The 20450-nt window shown below is 38.9% G+C and overlaps 1 non-coding gene across 1 annotated transcript; it reads left to right on the plus strand.

Annotated features, from left to right (window-relative positions):
- The first annotated feature begins 4219 nt into the window (after positions 1-4219).
- Positions 4220-4325, plus strand: LOC122022012. The gene has a single exon (XR_006122762.1). It is a non-coding gene; the product is annotated as a small nucleolar RNA R71 (small nucleolar RNA).
- Positions 4326-20450: the final 16125 nt, after the last annotated feature.

A 20450-nucleotide genomic window follows, 5' to 3' on the forward strand; every position in this document is an offset into this window, starting at 1 on the left:
TACTATGCTTCCCTCGGATATCAACGTAGAAGTTCATAGCTTCTTAACCCATAAAGATACAAGGATTGAATCATAAAATCTATCCTACTCTCTTGAATATTCTCATTCCCCCTTCAAGGTTATCTCTCAAACGTCCTTACACGGGCTTGCACATGTCACGTGGATCCCTCGGAAAATCGAGTGAGAGTTAATCTCTACAAAGTCTATAAGATATCCAAACAATCAATCAAGAATGAGAATTAAGCCCTAATCACAATTAATCATTCAAGATCCAATTGATACAAACTAGGCAACATCATAGAAACAAAGAAATGACAAATCCACAAGAGTTTACATCAATTTATCACACAAATACTCCCTCCATCCTAGAACAAAAAGATCTACTCCATAAAACCAAGAAAGAAAACCAAAGATAAGAAGATTACAAGCATTCTTCAATCCCAATCCAAGAAAAGGAAAGAAAGAAAACTTATCTACAATATAGCTCCATCTTCGGATCCAATCCTCGCTCCCGGAGTCAAATTCGCCAAGATCTCCCTTCCTTTAGATTGCCCAAAAATCCTCCCAAGAATGGGAGGAATCCACCAAATCTTCCTTTCTCCCAAAGGGGAGAAGATCCCCTTTCAAATCTTTAAAGAGGCTTTAAATAGAGGGGAGCTTTCGGGCGCCACACGGCCCCGAGGCATGGCCGTGTGAGGTTCACACGGCCAGAGCCTTTCCCCTCTCTGCCATCCATGCACGGCCGTGTGGTGTACACGGTCGTGGACAACTCCCATCAAGACCTCCAAGCACGGCCGTGTAGATCCACACGGCCTGGACTGCCCCAGCTTCTGGAAACCTGGCACGGTCGTGTGGTGCACACAGCCAGAACACTTTTAAGCGCTGGGAACCATGCACGGCCATGTGATGCACACGGCCAGGGCCTTCTTGGTCTCTGGAAACCTTACACGCCCATGTAGATCCACACGACCATGTAAGGATTGAACTCTGATTTGCTTCAAGACTTGGCACGACCGTGTGAGGTTCACACGGCCAGGCCAAGTTCCTTGTCTGTTCCTCCTGGTTGACCACACGACCAGAGCACTCCACCCAGGCAGGGTCGTGTGTGGCACACAGCCAAGTGATTTCTCCAATGCTTAGCTCATAAGTTTGTCCAAGAATGTAGAATCTTCACCAAATTCGACTCCTATGTACAAAAAATGCACAAAAAGCAGATATCCGAACAAAAGAGTAAATATGCTAAAAGAAAAGCTGGAAGTATAAAAATGCATAGATCAAGCAAGCTCAAAGTATGTAAATGTGTGTCAAAACATGCATAAAAGTATATAAAATCTACGCACATCACACCCCCAGACTTAAACCTTTGCTTGTCCTCAAGCAAAATGCTATAATCTAAATTCATATGTTCTACAACGCATTCATAAACCCTGATGTACTTTCCTAACTTTATCAATGAGTTCCAATAACAAGCATAATCATGGAAACAAATCAAGTATGGCTCAAGCTTAAGTATCCTGTGCACAGTGTAAAATTAACTCAAAAACCCTTCAAGTTTCAATCTATGTCCTAGTCAAGTCGTCATCAAATTTGAATTCCTAATGTTTTCGGTAAGAGACAAGTAACCAGTGATAGACACTTACTTGCCACTCACTTGGTTCATATTCTCAACCAACCCAAGGTCTCAAAGGTGTGCTCAATTTCAAGAGAAGCTAAGCAATCATTTCCCCAGTAACCTAACGCGGTCTCAAAGGGGTGACTTGCTAGATTCCACTCACGACAACTGTTTTTTATATCCCTTTTTTTTTCTTTGCTTTTCTTTTTCAATTTTTTTTCATAAGTATTTGCATTGGGCAAATCTTATTTCACAAGTATACTTTTAGCACAAATGTTGGGATATTCTGATTTTTCCAAATGAGCTTTCATGAGTTGAGCCTCATCCAGTAACCAAAATGAAGTTTGAAAAATCATCATGGAAACTAACTACTAAGCAAACAAGATGAATCATGACTATTTCAATGATATCAACCATTCAAGCATCAAGTCAAAGTGTAGTGAAAGTAAGATTCTTAAGGTCAAGCCAAAACTAAAACTCATCTCCATATGATTCTTAGCTTATTTCATGCTACCCAAGATAGAGAAAAGAAGTACATAAAGCTTACTACTAGCATCATTTACAACATCATGAATCTAGATAATAAACGTGCTAGTATTTTACATTAAGGAAAAAACAATCATGATATGATGAATGATGCAACTAGCAAAAAAAAACAAAAAAAATTATTATGCAAAAACTAAACTAAATCAAATGCATCCCCCCAGACTTCAACTTTTCATTGTCCCAATGAAAACTAAAAACAATGTGGAGAAGATTTATGAAATTTAGAGAAGTTACCAAGTGATGAGCTCCAAATGGTTGACATTCATGTTTTAAAAATACTCCTCTATCCAATGCTCACATTCCTCCACAACTTTGAATTCTATAAAAAATAAGATAGACAAGAAAAATTAAGTAGAGGAAACATGTTTATTATAAAGAAAGAACTAAAGACATAAAAGAAAATAAGGAAAATGAACTTGGGTTGCCTCCCAAGAAGCGCTTATTTAAGGTCATTAGCTCGACCACCTCATTAGATTCATCTAAATTTTGCTCTTGGAGGGGTAAGATATTTTAGAACCTTCTTACCAAGGGTTCTTATTATGGAGGGAGCTTTCAATAAAGGAGTTAAAAATTTAAGTATCACTCTCTCCATCTTCGTCTTCTTGGAAATTTTTTCAGGTGATCGAAGACGGTTCAGATTGAACTTTCAATTATTGGCCCATGTGAAATCTGCACATCTAAGAGAAAAACAAATCTCCCACAAGCATGTTATATAGTATAGAGCTAGAACCATATCAAGATAAGATGAATAAGTAATAAAAACTGAATCACATCCAACAAAGTCAATTATAGGTACCTCCATAAAGTTTCCCAAAAGATCACAAGAAATACTAACCTTACTTTGCTGAGAAATACCTGAAATTTCTAAACATTTAGATGCGACTTCCTCTGAATCAAATGATGATTCTGGCTCTAGCTCAGGTGTTGATGATATCAATGATGGTGATTCTTGAGACTCTGCTAGCTCTGCATAAGTCCCTACACATTGTTCCACAACATGATCAATTCTTAAAACCTCTAAGGGTTGTGTTGACAAAGGTGGTGATCCTTGAGATGTTGCTTCCATAACACAGCTCCCTACACATTCTTCCATATCATCATCATCAACACATACATCAAAAAATAAACCAACATCTATGTCCTCAATAGGAGAATCAATAACAAGAGGATCAATAACTTCACTTGCAGTTTTAAGTTGATCTATCACATCACATTTATCATCTGAAAGTTCAATGTCACTATAACATCCTATAAAATTTGGAGATAGATCTGAAAACTTATTTACCACTGCATTATCTTCACAATCCTCATCTGAAGAGTCTTCATCTTTATACAAATTCAAAAATCTGCACTCAACCTTACTAGTGTCACAGAATTTTTTAAAGTCATAGTTCTCATTGACCCCCACTAACCTTTGTGGAAAAGGAACCCTTAGTAAAGGTCTTGGGAAAGGTACTTCTAATTTCCCATATTCCCTTTTAGCTTGTGGAGGAGATTCAACTTGCTTATCTAGTGTTGGTATGATCAATCATTGAGGGAAAGGTACTTGTGGTATTTGGGAACTTCCTAGAGAAATGGAACTGAGTTCTTGTGATCTTCTATTATTCTTATCCTCAATTCTAAACATGTCATTCTTTAGAAGTTTTTCATGATTTTTGCCACTTCTCAACCCAACATCATCACACTTTTCATTAGATCTTGACTGTGTAGGAGGGGGATCTTCTTTAAACCATTTTGAAACAATACTATCAAGCTTTGCCCCCAAATGTTTGAACTCCTCACTCTGTGACTTGTGAATTTCAACATTTTTAGGTGGTTGAACTTCATTTTGTTTGACAAGCTCTCTTACATTTATGGCTTGCACTTCTTGAATATCTAAGGGAAATTCCATCCAACTTTTGTTCGACCATTCATGGAGGTTCAATGTCACTTGATCAATTAATGAATAAGCTTCATCTACACTTTTTGTCCATAAAAGAACCTCCAGCTGATGAATCCAATAAACTGTTATCTGAGAAAGAAATTTCTCCATAGAATATGTGCAAAATCAATCATTTTTCAAAACCATGATGAGGGCACTGTCTTTGAAGACTCTTGAATCTATCCCATGCTTCAAATAATGATTCTCCATATGCCTGAGCAAAATTTGTTATGCAATTCCTCATATACACTGTTCTACTTGGAGGGAAAAAATGATTCAGAAATTGCTTCTCCAATTGTTCCCAACTTGTGATGCTTTGAGGACAGAGAGAATATAGCCAAGTTCTTGCTTTATCCTTGATACTGAAAGGAAATACCATCAATCGAACTGCATCTGCTATACTCCTTCACATTTCACCAAATCACAAATCTCTAAAAATGTTTCAAGATGCAAATAAGGACTTTCTGATACATCTCCTCCAAATTTATGACCTTGTATCATGAAAATAATCTCTGGGTCTAGTTGGAAACTTTCTGCTTCAATTTGAGGTTGCACAATGGGAGATAAAAATCTTGCAGAAAAGGGTATAGAAAAATTTCTCATGGGCCTGCTTGACATGTTAGTGCTCATGGATATTCAAGAAAAAATCAAAGACAAGAAATAAAATGCAATATGAAAAACAAGAAAGAAAATGCAAAATTTAAATTGCAAGAAAGAAAGTGCATAATGAAAACAAGAAAGAAAAGATAAAAGGAAAAAGAAAAATGTCTAGAATAATTCATATGCTAATCAACTAACAAGATATGTTTACAAAAGAAAAGCAAAGGAAAATTTAAAGAAAAAGAAAAACAGAGAAAAGCTATACTAGAATGTTAGAATAAAAAATGTAGAATTAGAATCACAATAGAAAGAAATTGACAAGAATGTTATACAAGAAATGAAAAACTTATAAAAACAGAATTCTAACAATTAGTTACAACTATGTAAATGAAAAGAAAAGTTATGTCTAGTCTAACTCAATTGATAATTCCTAATGTTATAGCGCAATCCCCGGCAACAGCGCTAAAAACTTGTTCGCTCTCTGCAAGTGTATGAAAATGTCGCAAGTAATATAAAAGATTATCGTATCCACAGGGACTGGAATAAGCACTAGAAATATCTCAAAGCGAATTAGCTAAACAACTAATCAATTGGTTTCAAATGCTAAGGATGAAAAACAAATCTAAAATGAAAGATTAACAAACAAGAGTTTGGGGTTTGAGTTATGATAAAGGGAGGTTCTAGGAGTTTTGATTTCTTTGTAAGATCTCTTGAATGTATATGGTTTACCAATTCTTATTTCTCAATTGTCTAATATTTGTAGAAGGTTGCCGGTTCTCTCTTGCAATAGATAACCGGCTTAGGACTGAAAAATGTACCTAAATGTGATCAATTAGATATGAACCTGTGTTGTCCTTACACAGGATTGCACCTATTACTATGCTTCCCTCGGATATCAACGTGGAAATTCATAGCTTCTTAACCCATAAAGATACAAGGATTGAATCATAAAATCTATCCTACCCTCTTGAATATTCTCATTTCCCCTTCAAGGTTATCTCTTAAACGTCCTTACACGGGCTTGCACCTGTCACGTGGATCCCTCGGAAAATCGAGTGAGAGTTAATCTCTACAAAGTCTATAAAATATCCAAACAATCAATCAAGAATGAGAATTAAGCCCTAATCACAATTAATCATTCAAGATCCAATTGATACAAACTAGGCAACATCATAGAAACAAAGAAATGACAAATCCACAAGAGTTTACATCAATTTATCACACAAATACTCCCTTCATCCTAGAACAAAAAGATCTACTCCATAAAACCAAGAAAGAAAACCAAAGATAAGAAGATTACAAGCATTCTTCAATGCCAATCCAAGAAGAGGAAAGAAAGAAAACTTATCTACAATATAGCTCCATCTTCGGATCCAATCCTCGTTTCCGGAGTCGAATTCGCCAAGATCTCCCTTTAGATTGCCCAAAAATCCTCCCAAGAATGGGAGGAATTCACCAAATCTTCCTTTCTCCCAAAGGGGAGAAGATCCCCTTTCAAATCTTCAAAGAGGCTTTAAATAGAGGGGGGCTTTTGGGCGCCACACGACCCCAAGGCATGGCCGTGTGAGGTTCACATGACCAGAGCCTTTCCCCTCTCTGCCATCCATACACGGCCGTGTGGTGTACACGACCGTGGACAACTCCCATCAAGACCTCCAAGCACGGTCGTGTAGATCCACACGGCCTGGACTGCCCCAGCTTCTGGAAACCTAGCACGGCCGTGTGGTGCACACGGTCAGAACACTTTTAAGCGCTGGGAACCCTGCACGGCCGTGTGATACACACGGCCAGGGCCTTCTTGGTCTCTGGAAACCTTACACGCCCATGTAGATCCACACGGCCATGTAAGGATTGAACTCTGATTTGCTTCAAGACTTGGCACGGCCGTGTGAGGTTCACACGGCCAGGCCAAGTTCCTTGTCTGTTCCTCCTGGTTGACCACACGGCCAGAGCACTCCACCCAGGCAGGGTCGTGTGTGGCACACAGCCAAGTGCTTTCTCCAATGCTTAGCTCATAAGTTTGTCCAAGAATGTAGAATATTCACCAAATTCGACTCCTGTGTACAAAAAATGCGCAAAAAGCAGATCTCTGAACAAAAAGAGTAAATATGGTAAAAGAAAAGCTGGAAGTATAAAAATGCATAGATCAAGCAAGCTCAAAGTATGTAAATGTGCGTCAAAACATGCATAAAAGTATATAAAATCTACGCACATCACCCACAACATGAGTATAATCACCATGATACCTCCATATATCCCACCAAACAGATATACAAAATTACACATGCATAATCAACCAAGAATCTCTAATAATCCCCCTAGACACATGTACACAGAACATAAGTACAATCAACATGTATCTTCCAGTAAAACACATCAGACATGTGTATATACAACAAATATACAATCAACACAACTCCTCAAATCATCATACAAGAAAAATGTATACACGACATACAAATGGACATTCATCATATGAACACTGACAACGAAATATCCCCTACTATACATACTCTGCATGTAAAAATACCACAGAGTATAGATAACCAAAGTACAGACTTTATAAGAATTAAATAGATCATCACAAGGGTCAAGCATAAGTATCAAGCAGGAAAGCAACAAACGAACACGATATAAGGTAAAGCAGCCTAAACCATCACATAATAACCATGCACTTGTTGGGTTTTTCGGGCCGCGAAAACCGCTTTTTAGCGTCGCGAAAACCCCGAAACCCCCTAGCCACTGGATCTCGTGCGAAGAAAAACATTCGAAAAATATGAGTACGAGTTTAAACGTTGATCTATAGTAGATCTACATAAGGATAAACCTTTTTATACCTTTGTAGCGAAGCCCTTCGCAATCCCGCTTGTCCTCGGTTCGCCGGATCTCGAAAGTGTCAAAGTAGACACTTCTCTATGTGTATCCACACAAGCAAGAGATGAAGAAGAAACCTTTAGAGTGTGCTAGCACTCAAGCAAGGTCTCGGCAAGAAGGAGGAGAGGGAGAGAAGAATTGTGAGCAAGAGGAAGAAGATGAAATCAATTAGCCTTGAATGAAAATAAAAACTTTCATCCACACAAAAAGTGGCCAGCCACATTAAGACTTGTAACCACCATGGAATATCAAGAGTCACAACTCTTGATAACTCCCATGAGGTGGCATTTGGTCAAGTCAAACTTGACCAAAAGAAGAAGCCTTGATGATGTGGCATTGGTCAAGTCAAAGTCAAGTCAAAAACTTGACTCTTCATCTTCCTACTTAAGTCAAGTCAAACTTGACTACTTCTATCCCTTGGTTGATCTAATCTAACCATTGGTCCAAGCCAATTTTAATTTAATGAATCTCTATTCATTGAATTAAATTAATTAAATGAGTCTAAGTCCAAATTAGACTCACTTAACACATGAACCAACTTGAGTCCAACTCAATTAACCTACTTTGGATTACTCTTAATCTAATTTGGTTCATCATATGAACCTAATCATTTAGGTTCATCAAATGAACCTAGTCTCCATCTAATTGCCCTTAGTGTTTGGCCCTATAGGTTCTTGTAACGTTGGCAATGCCCCTAAACCTACATTAGGAGCATAAGTAATGAGCGGTATCTAGCAACACATCATTACTACCCAAGTTACAAGAATGTTGAGATCCAACATCACCTTGTGACTACTAATTGTGACTCCTCACAATATATGACATTGTCCTTCTATCCTAGACATCTAGATTGATCAATGTGAGGCATAGACCGTGTCATCCTCTAATCAATCTAAATCTTGACCTCCAAGTGGACTCACTAAATCAAATGAGCTCAATATCCTATATTGACTCATTTGGGCATGGCCATGCACTTCGTGGTCTCACTCTATCAAGAATATCGATGTCTCTCCCGTCATATAGGAGGGATAGATCCCATCTACATCACTCACATCCCTCCGCATAATTTGTTACATACCCAGTAATCGCCTTTATAGTCCACCCAGTTACGGGTGACGTTTGACGAAACCAAAGTACATAACTCCTTATGTAGGGAACCATGGTGACTTCAGGTCTAAGGACTAATAGTCATACTAATAGCCACATGAGAAAGTATATGACACTCATATAACAATCCATGATACTTTATCATGGCGGGTCATTCAGTATACATTCTCTAATGCATACCCATGTGTCAACTTTATATCTCCATATCCATGACTTGTGAGATCAAGTCATCGAGTTGACCTACATGCTAGTCTTATTGCATTAACATTGTCCCTGAATGTTAATACTCGACTAGGAATGATTAAGAGTAGTGTTCCCTATATCATCTCACTATCGGTTCAGCTAACCAATTGATATAGGTAAGAACCTTCTACTCAAGGACGTTATTATACTTAGTTTATTTGGAACTAATACAAGTAAGTATAACAACCAAAAACCAATTGCCTTTATTTATATATATAGAATATGATACAACAAGTCCAAAAAATACAATCATCAAATGATTGGCTCTAGGGCTCTAGCTAACAATCTCCTACTAGCACTAGTGCCAATCAGTGTAGGCTCTAAGCCCCAATGACCTAGTGTGACCATCATGCTTCCTCTGTGCCAAAGCCTTAGTCAAGGGATCTACGATGTTAGCCTCTGTAGGTACTCTGCAAATCTTCACATCTCCTCTCTCGATGATCTCTCGAATGAGATGGAAGCGCCGTAGTATGTGTTTGGTCCGCTGGTGTGAGCGAGGTTCATTCGCCTATGCTATAGCTCCATTGTTGTCACAATAGAGCTCAATAGGGTCAGCAATGCTAGGAACCACCCCAAGTTCAGTGATGAACTTGCGGATCCAAACTGCCTCCTTTGCTGCCTCTGATGCAGCAATGTACTCGGCTTCTGTTATAGAATCAGCTACTGTATCCTGCTTCGAACTCTTCCAGCTGACAGCACCACCATTAATGCAAAATACGAACCCCGACTGCGATCTATAGTCATCCTGGTCGGTCTGGAAGCTAGCATCACTGTAACCCTTTACAGCTAGCTCATCATCGCCTCCATATATCAAGAAATATTTTCAGTCCTTCTTAAGTACTTAAGAATATTCTTGAGCGCTATCCAGTGACTTTCACCTAGATCTGACTGGTATCTGCTCATCATGCTCAAAGCATACGAGACATCAGGTCGAGTACATAGCATGGCGTACATGATCGATCCTATGGCTGAGGCATAAGGGATCTGATCCATGCGGTCTCTCTCCTCTCTAGAAGAGGGACCTTGAGTCTTCGAAAGACTCACGCCATGTGACATCGGCAGAAATCCCTTCTTGGAGTTCTACATGGCAAACCGTAGGAATACCTTGTCAATGTATGTACTCTGACTTAGGCCAAGCAATCTCTTAGATCTATCTCTATAGATCTGAATCCCTAGAATGCGGGATGCCTCACCTAAGTCCTTCATTAAGAAGCAACTCCCTAGCCAGGTCTTGACAGACTGAAGCATAGGGATGTCCTTCCCAATGAGTAATATGTCATCCACATACAATATGAGGAAGACAACTATATCCCCTACAACCTTTTTGTAGACACAAGGCTCATCTTCGTTCTTGATGAAACCAAACTATTTGATTGCATCATCGAATCGAAGATTCCAGCTCCGAGAAGCTTGCTTTAGTCCATAAATGGACCTATGCAGCTTGCATACTCTGCTAGTATGCTGTGGATCTACAAAACCCTCAGGTTGTGTCATGTACACATTCTCGAGTAGGTTTCCATTCAGAAACGCGGTTTTGACATCCATTTGCCATATCTCATAGTCATGGTAGGCTGTAATAGCAAGCATGATCCGAATGGACTTAAACATCGCTACTGGAGAAAAGGTTTCATCATAGTCAATACCATGAATCTGCTTGAAACCTTTAGCTACCAAGCGACCCTTATAGATAAGTCCATCCATGTCAGTCGTTCTCTTAAAGACCCACTTACACCCAATGTGTTTTACCCCTTAAGGTGGATCAACCAAAGTCCATACTTGGTTGGTGTATATGGATTCCATTTCGGATCTCATGGCTTCTAGCCATTTCTCGGAATCTGGTCTCATCACAGCTTCCTGATAGGTGGTAGGCTCATCCTCTATGAGCACAACGTCATCATGGTCAGATAAGAGAAATGAGTATCTCTCAGGCTGACGACGTACCCTATCAGACCTGCGAAGAGGTATGTCTACATGAACTGGTTGTTGTTCCTCAACTCTTTGTGGAATAACATCATCCACAACACTTTGTGGTTCCAGTTCAACTTCCATCGAGGCATCAGTGCTATTGTTCGCATCTTGAACTTCTTCAAGATCGAACGCGCTCCCACTAGTCTTTCTAGAAACAAAGTCCCTTTCTAGAAAGACCCCAGTCTTTGCCACAACTACCTTGTGCTGACTGGGAATGTAGAAGTAATATCCCTTAGTTTCCTTGGGATATCTAATAAAATAGCACTTGTCGGATTTGGGTCCTAATTTGTCTGTGACTTGACGTCGAACGTAAGCCTCACAGCCCCAAATCCTCATGAAAGACACCTGGGCATCTCGCCCAGTCCATATCCTATATGGTGTCTTTATCACGGCCTTGGATGGAACTCGGTTGAGTATAAAAGTTACTGTGTCTAGAGCATAACCCCAAAGGTATGTCGGAAGATCTGTGTGACTCATCATAGATCGCACCATATCTAATAGGGTACGATTCCTCCTTTCGGATACACCATTCCACTGTGGTGTTCCAGGAGGAGTGAGTTGGGATAGAATCCCACACTCAGCTAGGTAGTCACGAAACTCATGGCTAAGGTATTCTCCACCTCGATCGGATCGAAGTATCTTAATACTCTTGCCAAGCTAGTTTTGTACTTCATTCTTGAATTCTTTGAACTTTTCAAAGGATTCAGACTTATGTGTCATCAAATACACATAACCATATCTACTGAAGTCATCAGTAAATGTGATGAAGTACCTATAACCGCCTCTAGCAGCGACATTGAAAGGGTCACACACATCACTATGTATGAGTCCTAACAAATCAGTCGCTCTCTCGCTGTGCCCATTAAAGGGAGTCTTGGTCATCTTGCCTCGTAGGCATGACTCGCATATCTCATATGATTCTAAATCAAATGAGTCCAGCAAACCATCCTTATGGAGTTGGGATAAGCGCTTGTCATTTATATGACCTAAGCGACAGTGCCAGAGGTAGGTTTGGTTCATGTCATTTGACTTGAACCTCTTGGTATTTATGTTATAGATAGGGCTCTCAAGGTCTAGAATATAGAGTCCGTTTATCAGATGTGCACTACAATAGAACATATCGTTTAAAAAGACGGAACAACATTTGTTCTTTATTGTAAACGAGAAACCTTTCTTGTCCATGTTGGTTGCTACTCGGAAAACCTAGAGGTTCCACTGTACAAAAATTTTGTACAAAGGTCTGAACTTTTTCCTAGCTACCATGTGTTCTTTTAAATTAAATTTTGGATCGCCTGTGGAACTTAACACGTTTGATCCAAAACTTAATCTATTTGTTCTTTTAGGTTTTGACTTGGATCTCCTGCGGAACTTAACACGTTTGACCCAAGTCACCTTAAGTTATTAATTCCATTAAATATTAATTTCCATAATTGGTTCCCAGTACTGACGTGGCGAGGCACATGACCTTCTTGGATATGGGAGCAACCACCACCAACTAGAAAAAACCTTTTATGGAAAGCTAATATTTAATTTCCTAAAATAACTTTAGGTTAACCGAAAAGAACAATCAAATCACAAGGAAAAGAAAAACAAAAGAACACTATATCGAAAACAAATTCGAAACTCTAGAATCGTATGCCTCTTGTATTTAGTATTATTTCCAAAAATAACTAGTATGATGCGGAAAGAAAAAATACTAGTTATACCTTTTAGAAAAACCTCTTGATCTTCTACCTTATTCCTCTTCTAACCTCGGGCGTTGTGTGAGCAACGATCTTCCGAGATGAGAAACCACCAAAGCACCTTCTCCTTTCTTCAAATTTCGGCCAAGCACAAAGCTTCCAAAAGATGAAGATCTTTTCCACCAACCAAGCTCCAAGGGATGTAGGCTTTCTCTCCTTCTTCCTCAAGCTAGATCCGGCCACCAATTAAAACTCCATAAGCATGAAGAGGTTCGGCCACAAAGAGAAGAAGAAAAGAAGAAGGAAGGGTCGGCCACACCACCAAGGAAAAGAGGAAGAAAAAATAGAATAGAGTCGTTCACCTTGAAGCCTCCTCTACCCCCTCTTTTATAATCCTTAGTCTTGACAAATACGGAAAATTTAATAAAAATTTCCTTAATTCTTTTTCCATTGAAAATAAAAATTATTTAATTAAAAATAATTTTCTTTTTCAAATACAATGGCCGGCCACCTCAAGCCCCAAATCAAGGAAAGTTTTAATTAAAACAAGAATTAAAACTTCCTAATTTGTTTCCGGAAATTTATAAAAATTTCTCCAATAATTTAATCCCTTCATGATTGGTTTATAAAAAGGAAATTTAATAAATTAAAATCTTTCTTTTAAACATGTGGATAAAAAGAAAGTTATCTCTAAAAATTAAAATCTCTTTTAATCTACAAATAAGGAAAGATATCAAGTCTTTTCTTAATCTTTTGTAGAAACTAATAAAAGAGAATTATTAATTTTTAAACTTTCTTTTAAATCATGAACATGGTTAAAAAGGAAAGTTTTCTTAAAATTTAAAATCCTCCTTTAATCGACAAATAAGGAAAGATTTCAAATTTTAAACTCTCTTTTAAACATGTAGATGATTTACAAATAAGGAAAGTTTTTACCAAAAATTAAAACTATCCTTTTAAACTACAAATAAGGAAAAAGATTAATCTCTTCTCTTAATCTTTTGTAGAAAGCTATAAAAGAAAATTTTTAATTTTTAAACTCTCTTTTAAAATCATGATATCCACATAAGAAATAATTTTAATAAAAATCCTTTTTAATATTCTAGTGGCCGACCACCTAAGCTTGGGACCCAACCTTTGGCCGACCACCTACATGGCTCATCCACTTGGTCTTGGCCGGCCCTAAGCTAGCTTGGTCGGCCCCATTGGATGGGTAAGAAGGTGGGTATGCGGTGGGTATAAATCTCTATATACTAGAGGCTACGATAGGGACCAAGAGGAGGAATTGGTTTTGGTCTCCCGATAAAATTAAGCATCCCGTGCTCGCCCCGAACACACAACTTAATTTTATCAATAATAATTCATTCCACTAGAGAACTATTATTGATCTACCGCACCAATCCCAAATTACATTTTGGGCTCCTTATTATGAGTGTGTTAGTCTCCCTGTGTTTAAGATAACAAATGTCCACTAATTAAGTAAGTTACTGACAACTCACTTAATTAATATATAGCTCCAAGAGTAGTACCACTCAACTTCATTGTCATGTCGGACTAAGTCCACCTGCAGGGTTTAACATGACAATCCTTATGAGCTCCTCTTGGGGACATTCTCAACCTAGATTACTAGGACACAGTTTCCTTCTATAATCAACAACACACACTATAAGTGATATCATTTCCCAACTTATCGGGCTTATTGATTTATCGAACTAAATCTCACCCATTGATAAATTAAAGAAATAAATATCAAATATATGTGGTTGTTATTATATTAGGATTAAGAGCACACACTTCCATAATAACTTAGGTCTTTGTTCCTTCATAAAGTCAGTATAAAAGGAACGACCTCAAATGGTCCTACTCAATACACTCTAAGTGTACTATTGTAATTATTTAGTTAAGATAAACTAATACCTAATTACACTACGACCTTCCAATGGTTTGTTCCTTTCCATCTTGGTCGTGAGCTACTATTTATAATTTATAAGGTACTGATAACATGATCTTCTGTGTGTGACACCACACACCATGTTATCTACAATATAAATTAATTGAACAACTACATTTATCACAAATGTAGACATTTGACCAATGTGATTCTTATTTCTAGATAAATATTTTATACCAAAAGCTAAGCTTTTAGTATACATTCTAACAGTCCAAAAAAGAAACTGATATAATGTTCTTAGTTAATGCAGGCATATAACAACAATCGACTAACTCTAGTACAAGCCATGAGGGCAGAGATAGAAAGTAAGTCCCTACAGCAACACCAGCAACCCGTGCTCCATTGCCTACTCGTAGGTCCACCTCGCCCTTTGTCAATGCCCTTCTATTTCTCAGCGCCTGCACATCAGTACAAATGTGAGAAGCACATCCAGTATCTAATACCCATGATGTAGAAATAGATAGATTGACTTCTATAACATATATACCTAAAGTGGAAGTCTCACTTCGCTTCTTCTTAAGATCCTCCAAGTATACCTTGCAGTTCCTCTTCCAATGTCCGGTCTGACCGCAGTGGAAGTAGGTAGCATCCTTGGCAACCCCTCCTTTAGGCTTCAGTGCCTTGCCTTTGCCCTTGGCTTGGGACTTTCCCTTGCCTTTGGGCTTGCCCTTGCCCTTATGTTTCTGAACCATCAGAACAGTGTTGGGCTTAGCCTTCTTAAGGTTTAGCTCAGCAGTTCTTAACATGCTAAGCAGCTCGGGCAGTGGCTTGTCAATCTCGTTCATATTGTAGTTTAGAACGAACTGACTGTAGCTATCCGGCAAGGATTGCAAGATCAGGTCAGTAGCCAGCTCTTGGCCAAGAGGGAACCCCAACCTTTGTAGGTTCTCTATGTACCCAATCATTTTGAGTACATATGGGCATACGGGAGCCCCGTCTGACATCTTGCACTGAAACAGTGCCCTTGAGATCTCAAATCTCTCATTCCTCGCTTGTCCTTGATACAGCTGACGAAGATGTTCAACCATATCATAAGCGCCCATTAACTCATGTTGCTTCTGAAGCTCAGAGTTCATGGTCGCGAGCATTAGACAGGACACATCTAATGCGTCATCTTGATGCTTCTTGTAAGCATCTTTGTCAGCTCGCGGGGCATTGGCAGGAGGAGCCTCCGGAATGGGTTGCTCCAGAACGTACAGTTTACGTTCTTGGGTGAGAACTATTCTCAGGTTCCTGTACCAGTCCAGGAAGTTTGCTCCGTTGAGCTTGTCCTTCTCGAGGACAGATCGCAGGGAGAAGGTGTTCGTGTTCGACATCATGGCAATTCTACAACAGAAATAAATGCAGAAATAAGTATCATATTCTTAATCATTTAATTAGGCCTTTAACTAAATGATGCTCCCACTGAATTCTATAATTCATGTGGGACAAGATCCACATCATACTAACCCTTGAGTTAGCTTTGGCTAATACGCCCAAGGCTTAGTATGATCGGTAGGTAACGATTACCAATTACATCTCTATGCAACTCTTGTTTATAGGTTCAATATCCGCATTTATATTAAAACTCGAGTTAGCTTTGGCTAATACGCTCGAGAGTTAAAATATATGTGATTTTGACCTATCTTTCCAACCGTTGGAAGAATGCCTATAGTTATACTCGATCCAACCGAGTTAACTAGGAATACTCAATCTAATTGAGTTGTACTCACCCATGCGTTGATAGGTGGGACCAAGATTGTCCTTCCGTACCCTACCAAGATAGTATGTGTTGCTCTGCTTTGGCAGATTCAACAACAGCATGCGATCGAGGTAGTGGTAGGTATCACGGCATGGTAGGCATTAGAGTTGACGTAATTTAGATCTAATCTAAACGTCGATGTGTATCATATACACGATAGATCTAATCTATTCGATAGAGTGCATCTTGTACACGATGTAGATCTAATCTAATCGTAAGGGTGCATCTTGTGCACGATTTAGATCTAATCTAATCGTAAGACACTAATTAATTACTAAATTATGCATCCCATACACAAAATCAATTAATTAAATAATTTTGGTGATTTAGTCATGGCCCTACTACGATCTTCTCAAGCCAATGAGAAGATCGGATGGTCAACCTAGGGTCAACAGCTTCTTAAGCGCTTTCCTTTTGACCACCTTGTGTTGCACGCGCCCTCCTCGTAACTCCGTCTCGAGTGGACCTTCCACCGCTCCAATTTTGTACATTACAATTTTGAAACTCAAGTTACATTCAAGTCTAAATCTAATTTACAACAAGAATATATAAAAGAGAGGCACGACGCGCAGGTCGCGAATGATATACAGCACACGCAAACACAAATGACAATCACATTAGGTCTTTTGGGGCCATGACTATCACAAAATTAATATATAATTCAAAATTATATATTTTCATAATTTTCTATAATTTTTTTTTATAATTTTTACAATTTTATGAGTAAATTTTTCCCATCGGTCCCGTTTAGCGTTTTCGGGCGCAATCGCAGAACGAATCCCCTTGCGGGGCCAGGGGCAGCGCCCCTACCCGCGATCTAACCATCGTGAGGGTTCCTTTGCGATCTAACAGCACCTAAGCCCGCTGTCCCAAAAAATTTGGGGCGAAACTTTGCCGTTTTAGAAAAATCTTCCCGGTAGCGGAAGCCTACAAGCGCCGAAACACTTGTGCTTCGCTTCTACGAGAAAATTACCCATAAAAATTATAAAAACATGAATTTACAAAAAGTTTACAGATCTAAATTTTTCATAAAAATACGAATCTAAACTCGTACTTGCTTCGCACGTGCCTCTGATACCACTGTTGGGTTTTTCGGGCCGCGAAAACCGCTTTTTCGCATCGCGGAAACCCCGAAACCCCGAAACCCCCTAGCCACTGGATCTCGTGCGAAGAAAAACATTCGAAAAATACGAGTATGAGTTTAAACGTTGATCTACAGTAGATCTACATAAGGATAAACCTTTTTATACCTTTGTAGCGAAGCCCTTCGCAATCCCGCTTGTCCTCGGTTCGCCGGATCTCGAAAGTGTCAAAGTAGACACTTTTCTATGTGTATCCACACAAGCAAGAGATGGAGAAGAAACCTTTAGAGTGTGCTAGCACTCAAGCAAGGTCTCGGCAAGAAGGAGGAGAGGGAGAGAAGAATTGTGAGCAAGAGGAAGAAGATGAAATCAATTAGCCTTGAATGAAAATAAAAACTTTCATCCACACAAAAAGTGGCCGGCCACATTAAGACTTGTAACCCCCATGGAATATCAAGAGTCACAACTCTTGGTAACTCCCATGAGGTGGCATTTGGTCAAGTCAAACTTGACCAAATGAAGAAGCTTTGATGATGTGGCATTGGTCAAGTCAAAGTCAAGTCAAAAACTTGACTCTTCATCTTCCTACTTAAGTCAAGTCAAACTTGACTACTTCTATCCCTTGGTTGATCTAATCTAACCATTGGTCCAAGCCAATTTTAATTTAATGAATCTCTATTCATTGAATTAAATTAATTAAATGAGTCTAAGTCCAAATTAGACTCACTTAACACATGAACCAACTTGAGTCCAACTCAATTAACCTACTTTGGATTACTCATAATCCAATTTGGTTCATCATATGAACCTAATCATTTAGGTTCATCAAATGAACCTAGTCTCCATCTAATTGCCCTTAGTGTGTGACCCTATAGGTTCTTGTAACGTTGGCAATGCCCCTAAACCTACATTAGGAGCATAAGTAATGAGCGGTATCTAGCAACACATCATTACTACCCAAGTTACAAGAATGTTGAGATCCAACATCACCTTGTGACTACTAATTGTGACTCCTCACAATATATGACATTGTTCTTCTATCCTAGACATCTAGATTGATCAATGTGAGGCATAGGCCGTGTCATCCTCTAATCAATCTAAATCTTGAACTCCAAGTGGACTCACTAAATCAAATAAGCTCAATATCCTATATTGACTCATTTGGGCATGGCCATGCACTTCGTGGTCTCACTCTATCAAGAATATCGATGTCTCTCCCGTCATATAGGAGGGATAGATCCCATCTACATCACTCACATCCCTCCGCATAATTTGTTACATACCCAGTAATCGCCTTTATAGTCCACCCAGTTACAGGTGACGTTTGACGAAACCAAAGTACATAACTCCTTATGTAGAGAACCATGGTGACTTCAGGTCTAAGGACTAGTAGTCATACTAATATCCACATGAGAAAGTATATGACACTCATATAACGATCCATGATACTTTCTCATGGCGGGTAATTCAGTATACATTCTCCAATGCATACCCATGTGTCAACTTTATATCTCCATATCCATGACTTGTGAGATCAAGTCATCGAGTTGACCTACATGCTAGTCTTATTGCATTAACATTGTCCCTGAATGTTAATACTCGACTAGGAATGATTAAGAGTAGTGTTCCCTATATCATCTCACTATCGGTTCAGATAACCAATTGATATAGGTAAGAACCTTCTACTCAAGGACGTTATTATACTTAGTTTATTTGGCACAAATACAAGTAAGTATAACAACCAAAAACCAAATGCCTTTATTTATATATATAGAATATGATACAACAAGTCCAAAAAATACAATCATCAAATGATTGGCTCTAGGGCTCTAGCTAACAGCACTAAGATCAAGAAAAACTACGTAGAGACAAAGGAAGAAATACCCGCCTTAAATCTGTCGATCGTGATCCGAAAATCCCACGTTGAGACGCTCGTCCCAAATCCAAGTCTTGCGATCACATTATATATATATATATATATATATATATATATATATATATATATATATATATATATATATATATATATTCAACAACTAGCTAAACTCAGAACCTAATCCTACATCGATTAGGTAACCTTGTTTAATTCCACCTAATTATCCAAACCAAAGTAAATGATAAGTCCATCCTTAAATCCAACTCTTTCTAAACCAAACATAATCCACAATCATCACACTAATCAAATCTCCTCATGAATTAATCCAATTTAATTAGTTACCTCTTCTTTTTAACATACTTCAATTATCCAACCCATAACTCTTCCAATCCAAAAAAATCCTAATCTAATATCAATATGGATTAAATCAATACATCTACTCACCACTAATAAATCTAAGCAAGAATAACAAAACCCTACAACCCATTAAAACACCTAATCTAGCACATACTAATGAAAATAGCAGAAATACCTCACTGGAAATCACCTACTGTGAGGTTTTTGACAGAAATTTAGTAGCTCACAATCCTACAAACCTATGCCTGATAGCTACCAAGGTAGTCCTACACCAAATTCTTTCAGGAATCAGCCCATGAAGCAACTGTACAGCAATGAATTCACTGGAACCCTAACAAATGAAACCTTACTCACCTCAAACAGCTCCTAAATCTTCAACCGAAACCTTACTCAGCTGCAAGAATGCATAGGATAGCTGTCTGCCCAGAGGAATTCCATCTATGAGCTATTCCGATACCTTCCCCTAGTCCAAAACAGGAGAAACATCGCAATTGGAAACCTATAAACCAAATCCTTGAATCTATAAGATCCCCGGCACTACATTACCTCAATTCATCGCCTCCAGGTAATGTCGTGCGATCCACTTCAGCTGGTGGAGATCCGGAATGCACTCCAGTGAACCGATCGAGAAGGAGAATCAGAGGGGATCGAATGGCTGTGAATAACATGAAGCAACTCCCCGTGATGCCCTAATCGCCGAACCACCATCGATCACGAACAAGAAACCACCGAAGAGGCAATCGCTCCATTGGAGATGGTTGGTACCGTCGAGATCCGGCGACGCCTTCCCTCCTACGACACGTGACGACGAGATCGTGGTGGAAGAAGTCTCTCCGTCGCCGTCGAGGCGTCTGCTCGCAAGAGAGAAAGGGAGGAAGGAAGAAGAGTCA

Source organism: Zingiber officinale, chromosome 9A, assembly GCF_018446385.1.
Source record: "Zingiber officinale cultivar Zhangliang chromosome 9A, Zo_v1.1, whole genome shotgun sequence".
NCBI lineage: Eukaryota > Viridiplantae > Streptophyta > Magnoliopsida > Zingiberales > Zingiberaceae > Zingiber > Zingiber officinale.